Source organism: Colobus angolensis, unplaced genomic scaffold (genome assembly GCF_000951035.1).
Source record: "Colobus angolensis palliatus isolate OR3802 unplaced genomic scaffold, Cang.pa_1.0 Scaffold121, whole genome shotgun sequence".
Taxonomy (NCBI): Eukaryota; Metazoa; Chordata; class Mammalia; order Primates; family Cercopithecidae; genus Colobus; species Colobus angolensis.
In genome coordinates this window covers 4,003,980-4,018,059 of record NW_012113253.1, presented here as the reverse complement: position 1 = coordinate 4,018,059, position 14,080 = coordinate 4,003,980, and the positions used below count along the sequence as shown (strand labels likewise).

General features: G+C 34.4%; 1 protein-coding gene across 5 annotated transcripts in view; it reads left to right on the top strand.

Moving 5' to 3' along the window:
* RIMS2 (regulating synaptic membrane exocytosis 2) overlaps positions 1-14,080 on the top strand; it is a 773,533-nt gene that overhangs the window by 397,261 nt on the left and 362,192 nt on the right. The window lies entirely within an intron of this gene.

The window sequence follows — 14,080 nt, the reverse complement described above, 5'->3', positions numbered from 1 at the left end:
CTAACATTCTATCATAAGATTATACCACAAACTAAATATTTCTTTATTTGGGGCATTGCCATGGCTTCCATTTGCCAATGTAAATTATAATGGTTATCTTTATACATACTTTTTGCCTACATCTCTTATTTCAAAAATATATATTTGTACTTTGGATTATTTTAAGCTTTAATTCAGATTACCAAATTGCTTTCCAAAAAGGTTGTAACATGCTTTACTCTTGTCAGATGTACTTGAGTTTTCAGTCTCAATTCACCAAATCTTTGCCAATTGAATAGCCACAAAAATGCTGTCTCTTTGTCATTTTAATTTGAATTTGATTGTAAAGTTGAATGTTTTATACGTTTATCTGCATTTGATATCTTCTGTGAATTATCTGTTCATTCCTTTAATTCTTTCTGCCCTTCTTTCTCTGGGTATTAGTTTTTCTCTTATTGATTTAAAAGCGCTTTTTATATAGTTAGGATTTTACCCCATTTAACTGTTATTTGCCAAATACATTTCTCATTTTAATGTTTACCTAGTATTTTACTTTGTTTATTTGAAACTATTGAATTTAATGTAGCTAAACTTTGTATTTGGTGAATTTTTTTCCATTTTTTCATCTTTAAAAGCTCTTTATTCACTTCCAAATCAATTAAGTATTTAACTATATATTATGTCATTTTAAAATTATTTTTTAACCATTAACTTTTTAAACATTCTGAAATTTATTTTGGTATATGAGAAAAATATCCCAGATTGATGAGTATCATACCAGTACCTCCTACCTCCAATTTCCTTATACCATTTGATGAATAGTCCATTTTTTCTTTATAGAATCAACAGGAATCACTAAGGGAATTCAAGAACAGAGCTAGGTATGAAATGATTATGGAATCATTTTATACTGTACCAAAATAATTAGCTAGAACACATAAATTAAGAGTTTCCATTCTGAATTAAAAATAAATACTGTGATATAAAAATAACTAACAAGAAATGAGGAGCCTACAGGAAGAGCCGTAAAATTTTACTGAGTAGCATAAGAAAGATGTGAGTAGCGGTTCATTTCGTGTTCCTAATTAGGAAGGCTAAGTAGTATAAAGATGCAAGCTCTTTGCAGATAATCTCTTGGAGTTAATAACATTCTAGACATAATACCAATTGGACCCTTGAAGTATTTTATTTCTGAAGTTAATCTGGAAGAAATAACACTTGTAAGAATAGTTAAGAGGAGTGAGGGAGAACTCACTTGACCAGATAGTATAAAATGACAATAATTGAAAATGTGGTACCGATAGATAATTTGGACGTATCAGTGAAATTTTAATATATTAAAACTAATAAATGACAAAATATAAAATGCACAACAATCCAAGAGGGAAGAGATAAACTATTCAACAAATAGGACTGGGGAAATGCATATGCAGTTTTAAAAAATCAAGTTAGGGATATTTCATATTTGTTGCATTCAAATGATAAATACTAAGAAAAACTTACTTATTAAAATATAGTTATCTATAAAGAGCAACTGTCAATCTTAATTAATTTTTTATGGAGTGTGTACAAATTTTATTTTCCCTAAGCTGTAGTACTTCCTTAAGTATATTTAATCATCTTTAGTTTGGTCATTTTTCACATTTGCCAGAGTATATCATGATACTAAAAAATAAGAAAAAGGATAGTTTTGTTATCTTTGGTGCTTTGGTTTAGATTCTATCTGGTAGGTATTTCTGTTGTGCTTTGCTAAAGTAATGCCTTCACTTGTACCACATAAAAATGTAAAAAAACCAGAAATGTATCAATTCAGTGCTTGAAAGCTTTTTTATATGTGATATCTTTATTTTAGTATTCTGAAGTATCCACTTATAAAAATCTCATATAAGTAAAAAGGTTAAATTAAAATCCTATTTGAAACAAATTAGCAAAGCTAAAACACTTATCAAATATAGAACAAAAAATGCCTCTCACTTTTTTTTATTACCAAACTTGAACTTCTAGTAGACACTGTTGAAAATAGTCCTCTTTCTCATGTATTTAATCATTTGTTTCACAGAGGACAGTTTCTGCCAACATGTATTCAGCAGAAAACTACACTGTAATTTGAATTTGGAGGAATAAACTTGAATGAAGTAATCTTTTTTATGTTTAATATTTCCCCAATAATTGACTTCAGTGAGGATAAATTGTAGCTGTTGAGACACTGGGATATTATGGGAAAGAGATTGAGTTATATCATGTCTTGACTTTTCATCATTAAAGTAGCATTTTTTTTTATTATTTGTGGAAAATTGGCAATTTGATTTGGGAATAAATTACCTTTAGAAGTATCTAACATTGTGGTTCATCTTTGATAGTTAACTAATGTTTGAAAATTCTTCCTAATAGTTAAAGAAATTTTGTTAGTGAATTTTAAACCTGTTTTTCTGTATTTTTGTGTGTAGAGACATCATTCTGAGAACCAACCAACTTTTAAAAAATAATCACCACTTTGTTTTATTATCCTTACACTAAATAACTCCAAAGAATGTGTTTTACAACTCTGATATCTTTCTCCTTGTCTTTACTTTTCTGTTTCTTTTCAATTTTGTGCATAATCTTTCAAAAATATGCAAGGCAAATTTTCATCAAGTTATCTAATTTTAAAATGTTAACAACACTTTATAGATAGCACCAAGCAACATTATCATTGCAAAATAATTTTTTTCTAGGTCCTAGTACATCATAGCTTCTACTACAAAGCAGAATCTTTCCTGGTCTATAAATAATAAAATTCCTTGGCAGTTGGTAGCAAGTTTATAATTTACTCTACCTAATTTTTTTTTTTCTCTGCTGTCCTTTTGGATAGTCTGTTTCTTTTCTTCTTCTATCTTTAAGTTTTGGCTCATCTCTTAATTGTCACTTCGGATGGATTTCATTATTTTAAATATACAGAGTTTCACTCAAATTTATAATAAATGTCATTTCATTCAGTATATTCTGTTAAATGATGCTGCTAATTACAATGACTGGGCCATTGTTTGTGTAACAAAAACAGAGGTTTCATGGGAAGAGTATCAGTTTTGGAATAAAAGAGGATGATCAAACCCTTCACTAACTATGTGATTTAGTTCTACCTTTTTAACCACTCTAGGTCTGTTTCTTTACCTATAAATCTGTAAATCAGGATAATAGTATCTCTATTGTTCAGTCATTGTAAGGATCAGATGAGACTGTGTATACACAATACTCATCATACAGTATTCAAATCATTTTTAGATTACTTAATGCTCTGTGATAGTTAAGACTTCTATAGGACAACTCTCAAGAGCTCTGAATGAAAGTATAATTGTGGTCATACGGATGTGGTCATTTGTGTTGGTTTCACCTCTTCCAAGATCTGTCCTAAATTGGATGAAGCTTGTTTTCAGGGTAGAAAGAATATGCTTAACTTGTTGAGATGTAATTTTAAGATGTAATTCAGTGTCTCACTGAGTACTGAACACCTATTTACTCATTTTTCTGCCAAGAACTCTTTCAGTACCTATCATTTGCAAGGTGTTGGATTGGATCCAGTGGAAAATGTAGAAATGAGTTACACATTTTTTCTATCCTAGAAATTGAGAATCTAAAATAACTAGCAATATAAGGCCATTGTACTAAACAGGTACCATAGGACTTCAGAGGAAAGAAGCATTAGTTGTATTTACTGATTTTGCGTGCTCTGTATGTGTTGTAACACTTTTCGTTTACTCAATGTGATATAGTTTGCTTTTTATAACACTAAATTGATTGCTTTCCCATACTTTGTGTTGGGTTAGGAAATTGCAAACTGATTTTTTTTTTCGTTTTTTTGTTTGTTTGTTTTTTGCCTTTGGTTTATAAAAGGAGGTAAGTCTTAGATTGCTAATGTCATAGTATTTCTGAATTTAAATATTTCGAACATTCTTCTCAAAGTTTAAAATATATTTCTTTGTAGCCTTTAAAACTAATATTGGATTTCTAATTTTATCTATTATTTTCTTATTGAGTAGTCTATAGCAGGTTTCTCAACCTCAGCACTACTAACATTTGAGGCTGAATAATTGTTGTGTTGCACTATCTCATGCATTGTAAGGTATTTAACAGCATCCCTGGCCTCTACCTACTAGATGACAGTAGCACTCCTAATCACAGTTGTGACAGCCAAAAACATCCCCAGACATTACAAAATATCTCTTGTGGGGCAAAGTTCACCATCTCCAACCCTCGTCCTCATCCTTATCCCCTTCATTGGGTCTCCTCCCCACTTTACTTTCAGAACCAATTGAGAGGATCATAACCATCATTTTTTAAAAAAGAGTAGACTAGAATAGAGTAGAAAATATCAAAGTCAAGTTCACAGAGTAAGGGTAATTGTGTTCAGTAAATTTTTGCTTTGTTACAATGTAAAATATATATTTCTTTCTGTAGATTATGACCAAAAATGTTTTAAAGTTACTCACTTATATTCGAATTTTGTGACTCACTTGATGCTCGTGTTTCACTTTTAGACCCAGAGAAAGGTCTAGAAATTAGTTTCAGTGGCGAATTAATATCTCGTTTAATAGATTCTGAACTTTTCCTTAGATATATTTTAATCTTAATATTATAATCCAGTGTAATTTTTCACTTTAATTAAATAGCCATGTTATTAACCATTTGACCAACTGCACAAAAGATGCCCCATTTGATCTTCTTTAAGTTACAATCTGTTGTGGGGAGTTTTAGCTTCTTCTGTATTCCATGGCCTAATCTGACTATTTTTACCCAGTAGTTGCAGGCCTTTATTTTTTCTGTATAAAATTTTGTGTAAAAAGTGGCCTAGAAAATGCAAGAATACATGTGTATGGTAGTTTTCTAGCTATAAATTATGAAATGTTTGAATCAATTCTTACATGTGAAATTAGCACAACACACTTTTACTTACTTTGTAAGATGAGAGGGTGAATAGAAATGGTAGTGGATTAATTCCACCTAGCATAGGAGGAAGGAAAAATAGACTACACCTTTCAGATAGAAGCATGATCCTTTAAGCTTTAAAAACAAACCCCAAAAATGTCGACTTTGTATTTGTCTGAATTTAGATGTTGTCAGTATCATTAGTGAAATTTACTGCCTTACATAGTCTCATAATTTTTTATAATTTTTAAGTAATAAATTTACTATATGTTTGTAAAGAAAATAGGCTGTTGAAGACAATGTACATTAGCAGTGTGAGAAAAATATTAATTTGTGGTATCTGAGACCAATTAAACATCTGAGGAATTCGAAACTAACTGAACTCAAAAATTTTTAGGACAAGTTCTAATAATAAGAATATGTTAAAAATTTTTAGATGGCTAGATAACAATTTTTTTTTTTTTATTTGAGACAGGGTCTCACTCTGTTATCCAGGCTGGAGAGCAGTGGCATGGTCATAGCTTAGCACAGTCTTGACCTCTTGGGCTCAAGAAATCCTTCTGTCTCAGCTCCCTGAGTAGCTGGGACCACAGGCTTGCACCACCAAGCCCAGCTAATTTTTTAATTTTTATTAGAGATGAGGTCTTACTGTGTTGCCCAGGCTGGTCTTGAACACCTGGGCTCCAGCAATCCTCCTGCCTCAGCCTCCCAAAGTGCTGGGATTACAGGAGTGAGCCACTGCACCTGGCGCAAATTTTAATTGAAAGTGAAAGCTGTTATGTTGGATTAGAATTCAGTAGAGGATGCCTAGATTTTAATATTTAGTAGAGCTTTAAACATCTGATGATTAAATTTGTTCAATGGATAGAAAAATGTATACTTTTATGGAGGATATATTGTTATTCTATTATTATTATTATTAATTGATGAGAGACATAAAAGAGCAAATGCCCTTATGGTATTACAAATGGTGTATAGGGCATTTATAATTGAGCTGAAAAGCATTGAAATAGCAGACAAGTTGGGTCTAAGACTAATTCAATATTTCAAGAGGTATAGAGTAGATTCATTCATTCATTTATTCATTATTGCTTTCAACTAAAATATATCAAATGTCAATAATATGTAGTACTAGAGTATGAAACATGAAATAAGATAGCATTTTTTCTTGCTCCAGAATTCCACCTTTGGGGTACAGGAGTAAAATCTTGGACTGTAAATTTAACTGCATGTATGGTTGACTCATCCTAGAAAATCGTATCTGGTATAGGCTTTTATTTTTGTTAGCCTGTGCTAGAAATATTACACAAGTGAAAGGATTTTAGAGTTGATTTAGCAGCAAAACAACTTGAATTCTTATTTAAGCCTCAACTTTTTGGATGTACAATGTAATTTTACTGCATGTGGGAGACTGTCCATTTATTAGGAAGTCTCACTTGAGAAAATGATCAGATAATGCAATCTAGATTAGGGATAGTTAAACTATGGTTTATGGGCCCAATTCAACCCATCACTTTTCTCTGTGTCTCTTGTTTTTGAGCTTGGAATGTTTTTTACATTTTTGAATGTTTAAAAAAACTTAAATATTTTGTGATACGAAAATCACATTAAATTTATTTATTTTTTATTATACTTTATGTTCTAGGGTACATGTGCAAAACGTGCAGGTTTGTTACATATGTATACATGTGCCATGTTGGTGTGCTGAACCCATTAACTAATCATTTACGTTAAGTATATCTCCTAGTGCTATCCCTCCCACCTCCCCTGACCCTACAACAGGCCCCGGTGTGTGATGTTCCCCTTCCTGTGTCCAAGTGTTCTCATTATTCACTTCCTATCTATGAGTGAGAACATGTGATGTTTGGTTTTCTGTTCTTGTGATAGTTTGCTCAGAATGATGGTTTCCAGCTTCATCCATGTCCCTACAAAGGACACAAACTCATCCTTTTTTATGGCTGCATCGTATTCCATCGTGTATATGTGCCACATTTTCTTAATCCAGTCTGTCACTGATGGACATTTGGGTTGGTTCCAAGTCTTTGCTATTGTGAATAGTGCTGCAGTAAACATATGTATGCATGTGTCTTTATAGCAGCATGATTTATAATCCTCTGGGTATGTACCCAGTAATGGGATGGCTGGGTCAAATAGTATTTCTAATTCTAGATCCTTGAGGAATTGCCACACTGTTAAGTTTTAGTGTATATAAACTAAATTTTATTTAAACACAGCCAACCCAGTCATTTATGTATTGCCTATCGATTCTTTCATCAATACTTTTTTTATGACAGAGTTGAGTGGTCGAGACAGATTACATGTTTGCTCTCATTGCTTTGCAGTGCTGCTCAGCAATTACAAATTATAGTGACATGTTTGTGACTCCACAGTGTTTTGAGTAGCATGCACACAACTATGCTGTGACATTTCATTTATTTTTTATTAACTGTGCACACATTATGTCATATCAAGAAAGGATAAGGAAAGTGGACTTTGAATGTTACAGCTTTAAGGCACCGTGGAATGTGAATCACATGTCACCAGATTAAACACCCATCACAATATTATCAACTCACAGGAAAGCAAAGTCCAGAAAAATTTGAAAATTTAAGTCACCAGATTTGGTGACTTTTCTTAATGAACTTAACCCAAAATTGTGAGACAAAAAATAACTATTTTTAAGAGAAATTTATACTGTGGTAAAGTTATTTCAACAATTAATGTTTGAATCTTAACTAATGTCAAGCTGTTTTATATACTTGACTTGATGTTAAAAGTTAAAACAAAATAGCAAGATCTCTATCCCTGCGGAATTTTGCAGTAGAAATATCTTCTAAGCTCAAACTACAGCTCCAGCAATGTTTATCAGACTTCAATGTGAATACAAAGAAACCTCCATATTTCAAAATTTGTTTAATTGTGCAGCTGAGGACCTTCAACTAGAAATGGAAATGGTGCTGGGAAAATTGGCTAGCCATAAGTAGAAAGCTGAAACTGGATCCTTTCCTTACTCCTTATACGAAGATTAATTCAAGATGGATTAGAGACTTAAATGTTAGACCTAATACCATAAAAACCCTAGAAGAAAATCTAGGTAGTACCATTCAGGACATAGGCATGGGCAAGGACTTCATGTCTAAAACACCAAAAGCAACGGCAGCAAAAGCCAAAATGGACAAATGGGATCTAATTAAACTAAAGAGCTTCTGCACAGCAAACGAAACTACCATCAGAGTGAATAGGCAACCTACAGAATGGGAGAAAATTTTTGCAATCTACTCATCTGACAAAGGGCTAATATCCAGAATCTATAAAGAACTCAAACAAATATACAAGAAAAAAACAAACAACCCCATCAAAAAGTGGGGAAAGGATATGAACAGACATTTCTTAAAAGAAGACATTCATACAGCCAACAGACACATGAAAAAATGCTCATCATCACTCGCCATCAGAGAAATGCAAATCAAAACCACAATGAGATACCATCTCACACCAGTTAGAATGGCAATCATTAAAAAATCAGCAAACAACAGGTGTTGGAGAGGATGTGGAGAAATAGGAACACTTTTACACTGTTGGTGGGATTGTAAACTAGTTCAACCATTATGGAAAACAGTATGGCAATTCCTCAAGGATCTAGAACTAGATGTACCATATGACCCAGCCATCCCACTAGTGGGTATATACCCAAAGGATTAGAAATTATTCTACTACAAAGACACATGCACACGTATGTTTATTGCGGCACTATTCACAACAGCAAAGACTTGGAATCAACCCAAATGTCCATCAGTGACAGAGTGGATTAAGAAAATGTGGCACATATACACCATGGAATACTATGCAGCCATAAAAAAGGATGAGTTTGCGTCCTTTGTAGGGACATGGATGCAGCTGGAAACCATCATTCTTAGCAAACTATCACAAGAAGAGAAAACCAAACACCGCATGTTCTCACTCATAGGTGGGAACTGAACAATGAGTTCACTTGGACTCGGGAAGGGGAACATCACACACTGGGGCCTATCATGGGGAGGGGGAGGGGTGAGGGATTGCATTGGGGAGTTATACCTGATATAAATGATGAGTTGATGGGTGCTGACGAGTTGATTGGTGCAGCACACCAACATGGCACAAGTATACATATGTAACAAACCTGCACGTTATGCACATGTACCCTAGAACTTAAAGTATAATAAAAAAAAATAAAGAAAGAAAAATAAAAAAAAAATTATAGAACCCTAAAAAAAAAAAAAAAGATGGCTAATCTGTAATATATTAACATATAAGCTTTTAGTAGAAGAATCTAGTAAAAACCTAGAAATGTATTACAAGGGATAAATATGCATAGTTAGATTATATATGTTTATCAATTGATATCAGTGTTTGGCAGTACCTATCTGTATGAAAAGAAAATTTTTGAAGATCAAATACCTCTTATTATGGATCAGTGGTAGCAGATGAAATTTTGATGATAGGAAACACTAACATTGGACCCCAATTACATGAAATATTATCCCCAAAATGTACAGGTCTGTATTTCAAAAATTACAGTCAACTATTTATATTTTAAGTTTCATCAATAAAAATTGTGGAAATTTGTCTTCACTGTTATTACTTAAGACCTACATAATAGCCTCGAATTTGCTCTTTTGCTCCTAAAATATTTGCTATTTGGCTCGTCAGAGAAAAAGTTTGCCGATCCCTGGATTACATGCATTGTTCATTTTCGATAGTTATCTTGAGATCAGTTGATGATATTTTCTAAAAATGAGCAAATAATCATTAATACTTTTTTAACTTTTAAAAACTAAAAAAATTAAGTTTTAAAAATTAAACATTGTTATAATTTATTATGCCTTTTTCTGCTGGACATTTATTTTCTTCAGAATTTAAATTACTTTGCTTCACTTTTTAAGCAATATAATTTATTTTAGGAAATAAAATTAGGTGTACTTACTGAGTTATCATATTTTCCTGTAATCCCTTGACAAGGGTTTTTTTTTTTTTTTCATTTTTGAACGTATTTGTAATAGCTGCTTTAAAATCTTTGTCTGCTAAATCCAACATCTATCCCACTAAGAGTCAGTGTCTTAGCTCAGACCACTATACCAAATTACCATAGACTGGATAGCTTAAAAAGCAGATGTTTACTTTTTACAGTTCTGGAGGTTGGGAAGTTTGAGATTAAGGTACTGGCAGATTCAGTGTCTAGTGGAAGCTCTCTTCCCAAGTTGCAGATAGCTCTTTTTGCTATATTCTTACATGATGTGGGAGAGATAATCTGTCTTGTGTTTCTTCTTATAAATGTACTAATTCTGTCATGAGGGCTCCACTCTCATGACTTCCCTAAGACTTCACCTCAGAAACTATTATATCGGGGATTAAGGCTTCAACACATGAATTTGGCAGGAGGAGCATGCAATCATTTAGTACATAGCAGTCAGTTTCTTTGAATGATTTTTTTTTCCTAGTTATGAGTAATGTTTTCCTATTTCTTTGAATGGCTCATAATTTTTGGTTGAAAATTGGGCATTTTAAATGATGATCATGTAATAACTCTGGATTCTTACAGATTTTCCTGAGGATTATATTTCTTTTTTCTTTTCCCTTTTTCGGTAACTTTCTTGGACTTAAAATGTAGAATTTGCCTCCCTGTGGTATGTGTCCCTCTGAAGTCTCTACTTTTTGGGTCATGATCCAAATTGTTAGCCAAAGATTGGGGCAGAAATTATACTCAAATATCTTTAATTTGAAAGCCTCCACCTTATGCCATTTAATCTTTATGTGGTATACGGACGCATTTAAAGTTCAGCCAGTTCTCAAGTAACTCTTGGGTTTTACTTTCTACCATGCTCTCTCAGGATCTCCCCTGTGACTAAGAAGTGGTATAATTTCTTAGCCTGATAATATGTGGAGAGTGTATTTAGCTTTTCTGAGGGTCTCTTATTTCCATGGTCTTCCTGTTAAATTTCAGACTGATCTGTTTCACGCTTTGTTGGACCACAACCTTAGGCTAGAAAAATTGCTGGTTTTCTGTTTCTTCCTGGGTTTGCCTCTTTTAGCTGAAAAAACCTTGGGTTTTCAGCTCAACTCCAAATCAAGTTTATGTCTTCTGGTAGCAAAAAAGCTGCTGGTTTTCCCAGCCATCATCACACTGATAGATTTATTGATCCTTTCAGTAGACCCCTTCCATGTATGTACTCTGATAGAAGAAAGTTATGGAAGCAACCCTAGGTAAGAAGGTAACATATATCTGTTGTTATTATCTGAAGCTCCAGAAGTTTTTCTCAATTTGGTATCTGCTTTTGTTTGGTTTCCACAGCCATGCAATTGTTGTGACCAATTTTTCAAGACTTATACTTGATTTTTGTGAAGAGAAGTAGTTAACACTTTGTGCCACTACCTAGAAATACCACCTTTTGCATGATTTTGTGAGTCTGGAATTCAGGCAAGGTTCAACTGTGTAGTTTTTCTTCTTCATATGCTGCTATAAAAAGTTAACACTGGTGGAATTTAGTTGGTGGTATGAGCTCATCTAGAGTGTCCAAGATGACTTCTTTTGCACATCTGGTACCTTAGCAGGGATGGTTAGATGAGATTGTGAACCAGTACACCTACTTTTGGTCTCCCTAACATAGCAGTTTCCAGTTAGCAGGACTTCTTATATGATGGCTCAGGGCTCACAGAGCTATAATTCTGAGACACCACTTATTCTGTCCTAGCTTTGAACTCATGTGGCATCATTCCTACCATATTCTATTTGGTATTAAAGAAAACTCACAGAAAATACATGGAGAGGGATCTACAGAAGGGCATGAATACTGGAAGACATGGTTTGTTCAAGGACCATCCAAAGAGCCCAGTTACCCAAAGGGCTTTAAAGCATGATACATACATCTTTTTTTTTCCCCCTTATTCCCATGGATATTTTCAAAAACCACTTCTCCAGACATCCTTTTCTTCAATCTTATCAATTTTTTTTCCTTGTTGACCTATTAATTAGCCAAGCCATTTACCCTGCCTATGTGTTTGTATATATTCTTACTTCATGGCACCTTCTTTTTCTACACAGAGTGGATGGCCATCTGAAGCCCTGCCCTATTTTCTTCATTACTTTCTTTCAGGGCCACTCTTGAATAGGGCTGTGGTACAGCACCAGTCTACTTTTGGCTTTTATACACATGCTGAGCTATCCCATCAGTGAACCAGGCATAATGTTTGTCCTCCTTTGTCAGGTAGCCATAAGTGGCCCCTTGTGTGGCCATAGATGTGAGCTGAGGGAGAGATGACAACACAATATTAGTAGATGGCATGGAAGTCTGGGTTACCTTCATAGGCGTTTTACTCATGCCCTCTGATCCTACTGATGCGCAAACATGGATCCCTACTTCTGTCTTATAATGAATCATTGTTTGGCTTGTCTAGCCTTTCAGTTTGCAGACCTAGCAGATGCTAGCTTATAATGGGCACTTCTAGCTGTTTGGTCATTGATGATTTATGACTAGATCTTTGCCCTCCGCCAGGGCTAGGAGCATACCAAGAATTGTTTTCCAAGTAGTATATAGGTTTCCACTGCAGACTACATGGTCTTGTTCCAGAAACAAGTGTGTACATTGTGATTGTCCTAGTGAGACTTGCCATAAGTTGTATATGGCTTCTTTTCCCACCATAGATGCATCTAATACCATACAGTCTGTTACATCATGTGGCCCAAGTGACAGGGTTGGACTTTATCTAAAGCATCTTCTTGCTTTGTGTTCCATTTTGAGCTGGAAGCTTCTGTAATTCTTGGCAATTGAGTCCAAGCAATATTCCATAGTGTGGAATATGCTACCTTCAGAATCCAAATAGATAACCTACCACGCAGTGTACTTCCTTCTCATTGGTGGTAGGTACAAGAGGTAATAATTTATCCTTTGTCTCAGAGGGGATGATCTGACCATTCCCGTGACAACTAGGTCTCTACAAATTTCTCTGGTGTTATAGGCCCCTGAATCTTTGTAGGATTTACCTCCTACCCTCTAAAGAGTATATGACTAAACAAGACTTCAAATATAATTACTAGTTTCTCACCATGTAGTGAATCAATATGATGTTCTGTGGAATGTCCCTATGGTCTCAGTCTTTTTGGACTGTATTATGGTAGAAGGCAACAGAATTAGCATAACCCTAGAAAGAACTTTTTTCCATCCCAGATGTATATGAGTAGTTCTGGTCATTCTTGATAGGAATGGAAAAAAACACATTTACCAATTCAGTGTCTGCATATCTTGTACTTGGGGTGGTATTAATTATTTAGGGAAGATGCAACATCTGGCAAGTTAACCTGAGATGGGGCTACTACTTGACTGAGTTTATAGTAGTCCACTGTCATTTTTCAGATGTATCAATGCACCTGTTTTTTTTTAGGGGGGCAGACTGGTGAATTTAAAAAGGAATATAATGTGGGCCATCACCTTTGTGTCCTTTTTTTATGTGTAATTTTCACCAGTGGGAGATGGAATTTTCATAGGCTTAGGCTTGACTTTCCCCATTATGGTAGTTCTTTTTGTTTGTTTGAGATGGAGTCTCATTCTTGTCTCCCAGACTGGAGTGCAATGGTGTGATCTCAGCTCACTACAACCTCCACCTCCCGGGTTCAAGCGATTCTTCTGCCTCAGCCTCCCGAGTAGCTCGGATTACAGGTGCCCACCACCACACCCAGTTAATTTTTATATTTTTAGTAGAGACAAGGTTTCACCATGTTGGCAAGGCCATTATCGTAGTTCTTAATTCCACAGGCCAAGGAACTAATGTAGAGGTTATTCTGAATACCAAGTATGTCCATTTGGAGACTGCTGTAATTACCACTAAATGGCATATGTGGAATTATTGAGCCCACCATGGGCCAGACCTGGGCCAGGACTCAATTTATTACTTATTTTCTATATACCTCTAATTTAAAAGTGGGGTTATGATGACACTGGGATTTTCAGTGTCACTGTCAATAGGTTCATTGTGTCCAATGGTTCTCAAAATGTGTGGGTTATTTCCTTTCCTGTGTTTACTGTTACCTGAGAAAATAGCTGAATTCACTTTCTGTGATGTTAGAGTTCTTCCTCCAGGCAACTCATCCTTTCTTTCAGTCACAGGATTCCACGTCTGAAAACTGGTTTAGATCCAGAAACTATGCAAGGAGTTTTGTCTTTTTATT